General features: G+C 33.9%; 1 long non-coding RNA gene across 3 annotated transcripts; it reads left to right on the top strand.

Annotated features, from left to right (window-relative positions):
* Positions 1 to 1,553: 1,553 nt before the first annotated feature.
* Positions 1,554 to 7,030, top strand: LOC149561433 (uncharacterized). Of its 3 annotated transcripts, none has more exons than XR_016363817.1 (3): positions 1,554 to 2,412; positions 5,829 to 6,341; positions 6,534 to 7,030. It is a non-coding gene; the product is annotated as an uncharacterized LOC149561433 (long non-coding RNA). The 3 variants fall into 3 exon arrangements; XR_016363816.1 differs by having other exon boundaries at positions 6,480 to 7,030; XR_016363815.1 differs by having other exon boundaries at positions 5,829 to 7,030.
* Positions 7,031 to 7,708: the final 678 nt, after the last annotated feature.

Raw genomic sequence — 7,708 nt, 5'->3', positions numbered from 1 at the left:
AATTTCACTGGATATCAACACTTACCATATCCACTTACCTTTTCTTTAGATTATATAAAACCAAGTATGAATAATTTAGTTATTATTAAACTACCAAACTTAACCATGAAGAAAAAGAAAATAGTGAATATATTTTCGAGAATGTTTTTATTTAGTTCTCATTCTTAAGGGGAGCATACCCCAACGACACTAAAATTGATTTTAGTATTTTATTACGTCATTTTTTTTGTTAACCTAATGAATTGAGTGAATGCTTAATATGATATGAGAAAGTCTTAGGATTTCATAAAGAGATTTCGATAAATAAAGGATGAATGTATTAAACAAATTCCACTAGATATCAATACTTACCATATCCACTTACCTTTTCTTTAGATTATATAAAACCAAGTATGAATAATTTAGTTATTATTAAACTACTAATCTTAGCCGTGAAGAAAAAGAAAATAGTGAATATATTTTCGAGAATGTTTTTGTTTAGTTCTCGTTCCTAAGGGGAGCGTACCCCAACGACAATAAAATTGATTTTAGTATTTTCTTATCGTTGGAAAGAAAAATGTGCCTGATTTGAATATTTTACCGTTGGGGAAAACCGTGATTTAAGCCCTTTCCATTTTTAAGTCTAATCTTGTAATGTATTTTCTCTTTTGGGGAAAATGGGGTGTTTGCACTAGCAGGAATTCATGTTCATTTAGAATTATATCTTTCATCATCTTTTTTTGTTAACCTAATGAATTAAGTGAATGCTTAACATGATATGAGAAAGTCTTAGGATTTCATAAAGAGATTTCGATAAGTAAAGGATGAATGTATTAAACAAATTCCACTGAATTTCAACACTTACCATATCCACTTACCTTTTCTTTAGATGATATAAAACCAAGTATGAATAATTTAGTTATTATTAAACTACTAAGCTTAGCCATGAAGAAAAAGAAAATAGTGAATATATTTTCGAGAATGTTTTTGCTTAGTTCTCATTCTTAAGGGGAGCGTACCCCAACGGCACTAAAATTGATTTTAGTATTTTCTTACTATTGGAAAGAAAAATGCACCTGATTTGAATATTTTACCGTTGGGGAAAACCGTGATTTAAGCCCTTTTCATTTTTACTCTAATCTTGTAATGTATATGGTCTTTTGGGGAAAATGGGGTGTTTGCACCAGAAGGAATTCATGTTCATTTAGAATTATATTTTCGTCATTTTTTTTCTTAATCTAATGAATTAAGTGAATGCTTAACATGATATGAGAAAGTCTTAGGATTTCATAAAAAGATTTTGATAAATAAAAGATAGAATTTATTAAACAAATTCCATTGGATTTCAACACTTACCATATCCACTTACCTTTTCTTTAGATTATATAAAACCAAGTATGAATAATTTAGTTATTATTAAACTACTAAGCTTAGTCATGAAGAAAAAGAAAATAATGAATATATTTTCGAGAATGTTTTTGATTAGTTCTCATTCTTAAGGGGAGTGTACCCCAACGGCACTAAAATTGATTTTAGTATTTTCTTACCGTTGGAAAGAAAAATGCACCTGATTTGAATATTTTACGGTTGGGGAAAACCGTGATTTAAGCCCTTCATTTTTATGTCTAATCTTGTGATGTATTTGGTCTCTTGGGGAAAATGGCGTGTTTGCACCAGCAGGAATTCATGCATTGGTTTCATCTTCCATGGGTGTTGCATACTGCACTCCTGCCATTGGTTTCATCAGTCTGTATATGTTAAAGAATTCTTAAGCCTGTCATTTTTAATGAAATGAAATGACCATTTGTGAGCGTTGTTATAAGATGTGTTTTAGATGAATTAGTTGAGATCACAGGACATTGTTTGGGTTTTTAGTTGTTCTTTTCTCTTTTTTCAGATAATGACATCTTTGAGATCACAGGACATTGTTAGGGTTTTTAGTAAGTTTACCTTTTTTTCTTAACAGTGTCCTTTGATCTCAAACATGTGTTTTAGATGATTTGGTTGAGATCACAGGACATAGTTGTTATATCGAGTGGTCAAAATTTATTTTGCGGTACAGAGGGCATCTGGACATAGAAAAAGGATTGAGGAAGAGAGACAAAAGCCCAATCTACAGTTATGGAGGACAAACGCCCAATCTGCTAATAGGCTATGTTTTGAAGGAGGCAAAAGAAATGAGATATTTTAGAATACGGTGAAATGGATATGTTGACGAAGCTTAGGAAATGAGGGCTTTCTTATGAAGAGAAGATATTCATGATAAAGAAGCAGGGGCAAATTGTTGACTCGTTGAATGAGGGTAGAAATTAATGATAAAGAACGGAGGAAGGTGATAATCAAGAACAGAGAGGTCATAGAAGGCAGAGAAGAGACTGTTAAATCTATGCAGATCGATGGGAAAGGAGGCAGTGAAATTTGTCGATGTCTACAGTTATGTACATCCTCTTCTCCCCTCTAAAGTATATTTGAATTCATTATTGTAATGATTCGTGCTCTAGTGCTTGCAATGAAAGATGTCAATGTCTAAAGTAGTTTTTATTTTAGAATTACAAGTTCCTGTTCGAGTTCTTGCAGTTACATTTCTTTGAGGTTTTGTGCTTTCTACCATATTCCTAGAGCAATGTAGGTTAGACAAATATTTCCTTTCAGTTTCATCTAATTTCACTAAGAATTATGGTAGTTTTTTCCATTTTCTACCATCTCTAGCCATTCTTGAACTGCTTGTACTCTTCCTTCTATATACTAAGTATCTTTTTTAGAGCGTAAGTGCTTCATTCTCGCATTCATTGTCAGATTGTTCTGGCTCAATATTTCTCATCCGAAGTTTCTTCTTCATTTACCCTTGTGGTTCAGAGATACCAAAATTGCATGAAGATTTACCATCCTGGGTATCATTATGAAAATCATCTGTAACTAACCAATGTTATTCCCCAGTTTCAAGGGAATCCTACTCATTCTAACAGATTTAAATTCTCCATAGAAATAGACCATCGTCTCTTATGTCAAGATGTTTTCAGTAATTTCCATAACCCATTTGAACTGGCCATGCCATTTGTTGTAGTGGCATAGTGTATTCAAATGATTCAATTAATCTTCTAAATCTTTTTTTTTGTGCTCCAAACCTCGTCTAAATCTTATAGATGCTAAATCACCATTTTCCCTACTTCTATCCATATTTGTGTCCATTATTTTTCCCTAATCACTTGATAGATGAAATATCAAATTTCCATTCCTCTGGGACAATCCCAGTCCAACGACAGCTGGTTGGAGCTATGATGTTTTGCACTTTGCATTGCAATTTCTGTATTGTGTTTGTATCTTATGATTTATCTTAAGTGATAGTGTTTCCAAGATTCATCACATTTTATTTTGTAAATGAGGAGAGCTATGCTGTTTAGGTTTATAAATTGTCCCTGTCCTAAGTATAGGACAAACTAGGTCCAAACTAAGGTAGTGTTTAACAAAGATTTAATTGACATATAGCTCACAAAAGAAAAAGAAAAATGAAAAAGAACAATTGCTGTTCATGTTTTATACATAGGATTTTTTTGAAAGGGTGTTAGAAATATTTAAATATATCATATTTGACCACACTTACAGTATATTTGTGATGGAGAGTTAGTCTTATACGAGAAATATATCTATCCACACATACATAGATGATTGAACGGAGAAAAGCTTCACTAGCTACTGTGTTGCTATTTAGAAAAATGCCTGACAATGAAACCTCTCAAACAACATTGTCTTGGAATTTTTTCTTAAAGAGCGTGAGATTTGAGAGGTTTTGTGAACATTTCATGACAGTCTCTGACTGAAATAATTGCAGGCAGGATATTTCATATTCAGTATCTCTACTTTAATAATCAGAGTTACAATTGAATTCTGTATTGGCAAGTTGCTCTGGTAAACACAGTGGCAGTGCCTCTTAGATCCATTATTGCTGCTATTTACAGAAAAGCTATGGTTTTCCACTTTCAGAAAACACGGATTTCTTCCTCAAGGCCACAAGCATCATCCAATAGGTAGTAAATTAGACTTTAAGTAGAGCACCATTAGAGTTTTGACCTACAAATATACTGTCAGTTTTTTCCTTTGAATCTATGACACATAATTTGATTTAGAATAGTTGAGCAGTGACCAAAATCGATGTGTATGATGTCAATGATGCAGACTAAATCTCAAATCATAGCAGTATTTGCATTCATAGGAGAGAAAAAACTTAAGACTCATTCACCCTAGGTGTTAGAGAAACAGATGAAACTGAGAAGTGGGGCTCTAGTTACGAGCCTCGGAATAGGTGTGATAAATGCCACAATTAACCTATCTTGGGCTCTCATGATTTGGATTGGAGCACTAGTGGTGAGTCATGGTTATTCAGATGGAAGCACAATCATCACTGCTATCATGTGTATATTCCTTGGAGGATAGTAAGATTGATAAATGTAAAATACCAAAAACAATGGAATATGATCATTTTTCTTTTAAATTGGAAAGCATAAATAGGAAACATTTACGTATAAATACAGTGAATACAAAATCTTATTAAAAAAGACCACGCTCGGACAACGTATTTTCTCACTAATGTTAAAAAGAATTAGAAAAACTAGTTGCATACGATGCAAGATAGCTTATGTTTTAATAATAGTTCTAATCTGCTTTAAAAACAACCTAAATGATAAAAGAGAAAGGAACTAAAATGATCTCCCTAGCATACAATGCCACAGATCTTCAAAATATTATTGCTCTTTTCCAGGACATTCATAATCCCTAAAACAAAGACACGCATGCATCAACATGATCAGATCTTATCACAGGTAATAAGGCTGATAGAAATTTGGGATTCACCACTGTGAACATAGAGCTTCAAAATGTTATTGCTCTTTTCCAAGACATTCATAATCCCTAAAACAAAGAAGTACACGCATCACTATGACCTGATCACAGATAATAAGGCTGGTAAAAATTTGGGATTCACCATTGTGAATTGAGGACGATACCAAGATTCTCATGCATCTCTTTAAAGAGCTTCTTGTAAGAATCTCTGGTTCTGGCTACCGTTATCACTAGAGGGGACAATCTGGCTTTAGGCAATCTCTTCTTTTGAATATAGAATCTGAACTTTACAATTCTCTGATAAGGAACTGCTTTGGAAGTTTGAGATGTTTAAAATCTCATCTTCTTTTTTGCCCTCTTTGTAAAGCCAACGTGGTAATCAGAGAAAAAAGTGATTAAGAGTTTTTCTGCAATGCAGTTTTAAAAATACATCTTCACCTTCATAATCTAGTCTGTTTGCAACCCCATTGTCCAATTTAAATGCAGGAGTCCATGACAAAGAGTAAAATTCAGAGTTGTATCAGATGGATGATTCTTTTTAATTGCTTGTTCCATTGGATGCATCTGGAGAGACTTGTGTACAGTGTTTTAAAATTTGATTGAAGACGCTCAGATGGACAAGGACATGCATTTAATCTTTTTTCTCAAGTCACATATTTCTTATTATATAAGATCGGATCATTCTATATAAGAGTGGATCGTTTCCCATTATCATTACTATTAGCTTTTTCTAATTTAGAATGCCCTGATTTGATAGCGAATTTCCTTTTTAGAACCATCACAGAAGTGTATTCTTCTTCCCTGTACAAGATATAGAGCTCCACAAATTGATATCTTTGTGCATCAAAAAACTGATTCTGGAACTCTTGCCTAGGGCTAGGACAGATCTGAAGATTAATCTATTGTTGCACGGCCAATCAGTGTATTTCATTTTTTCATTTTCTTTCTACAAAAGTTAATTTTCAAATTTTCTTATTTTTCCTAAAGAAAAGATGCTCGAATGTTATCCGCAGGCTTCCCATTATGCACGCTGGCACATTCCTTCTAGCCAAGTCAGGGTTTTTCCAGGTTCCAATGCAAGATAAGGAGGGATAATCGAAGTGATGACGTTCGACATTTACAGATTTATGCAGATGGTCTGTTCGAGGTTTCCATCTCTACAAATGACATCAACAGTTGGTCTGGTTGTATGGTTTTTAAAATTCATAGTTTTTTTTGGATGGAGGTCATTCTTTCGGCTAAAGAGTTAAGGACTACGGAGCATTCATTCTGTCAAATTTGTCTAGGACACAATATCGGCCTCATCTCTTATGATGTCTTCAAGTCTTGCACTCAACAAGATTTGATCTCAACAAGATTTGATCCCTGATAGGCTCTTTGTGAACCATTCAACTTCACAGTAGACTAAGCCCATTGACATTTATCTCAATTTTTTCGAAGACATGGCATAATGAAATGAAAGAAAGTGGTAAAACCTATTTGTTCATAGCTCGTCTTCAGCACTGTAGGGAGATCACGTAAATCAGGTATGAAGTTCGCTGTATTCTTGTCCTGCTCCTGAGCTTCTGTTATCCATTTTTTCAGATTCTGTATGAAGTAAGGATTCGAAGGCTTTTGTGCCATGCACCATGTATTTATTTCCACATAATGCATGCATTCTGCAGCGTGTGGGTAAGGAATGCTTATATACAATTTTGGCTTGTTTTGGCTTCTCGAAGATTTTTCCGTGCGAAGCAGGGGGCACTTCCACTGAATTTTGTCAACTAGATTGCTTGGCAATTTCTACTTGTTGCAAGGCTATTTTCTTCGAAATTTGATAGGTCTCAGCACTTAACTCCATCTTGACCTTCCAAGGCTCACTTACCTCATTTCAGGAACCAAAGGAGATCGGTAGAAATTGGAAAAAAAACCTTGCAGCTCTTCACCATCCACTCAATCAATAAATAATTGTGCATGTGGGCCTCGAAGCTTTACAATAGGAAAGGGTGGAAATGATAAGCATCATACTAGTAGTGAAGGGCGTTTCGACTCATGTTTCGTTGTGCGCAACTTAAGACCCATTAGAGACTCGATGATTTCTGTGTTTCAATCTCTAAGAAAATAAGCAAGTGCCACGCTATATTTTGAGACTTTGTTTCCTTCAATGGAAGTCTTTGTGACTCTAATTTTTAGACATTTATTCAAGGCATTTGGAGAATTCGAACTTGTTTTACAATTTAGTTCCTCTCATGTGTTATAGCCTCGTCTGATGTTGAAGAGACATTTTCTTTAAATGTTCTGTGGCTTTATTTGTTTAATAATTCTATACATGGACTTTTCTTTCAATTTTTACTTCTTAAAACTTTTTAATTCTTATTTGGTATGATTGAATATGGTTATTAATTGCTCTCTCATAAAGTTAAAATCATAATAGAATTATTTTACATGTTTCTCTGGGATTATTTAGGATTCAATGCCATTTTATGTTCTAATGGTAACTATGTCATTAATCTGATATTTTTTTTGTTAGCTATGGTGTTTTTTCTAATTGAGTGGAGCTCCTATTTTTGTCAATGGTCTTCATCTTTCCAATTAATAATTTTGGTGAATAAGCATATGGTCTCTAGAGTGGTATTCGTAAAACAGTTTAGGCATCTTTTCTATGCTTTCAATAGTTCACATAATTGCAAGGTCATGTGGGAGATATTCTACATCTATATCATGGAATGCAGTGGCTAATTGCAAGGATCTTAGCTCGATTAACAATGCACAAAAAGAAGAGAAGGTGGCATTTCCAGCTCTAAGTTTGAGAGGATTCGAGATAATCAATGATGCCAAAGTTATGGTAGAAAAAATATGTTCTGGAATTGTTTCGTGCGCTGATATTCTTGCACTCTTGCTCAGGATGTCGTTC

Source organism: Cupressus sempervirens, chromosome 4 (genome assembly GCF_028749045.1).
Source record: "Cupressus sempervirens isolate cs-2001-9-10 chromosome 4, ASM2874904v1, whole genome shotgun sequence".
NCBI classification, from domain to species: domain Eukaryota; kingdom Viridiplantae; phylum Streptophyta; class Pinopsida; order Cupressales; family Cupressaceae; genus Cupressus; species Cupressus sempervirens.
Note: the sequence above shows the minus strand (reverse complement) of the source record. Positions and strands in the feature narration are given on the sequence as shown.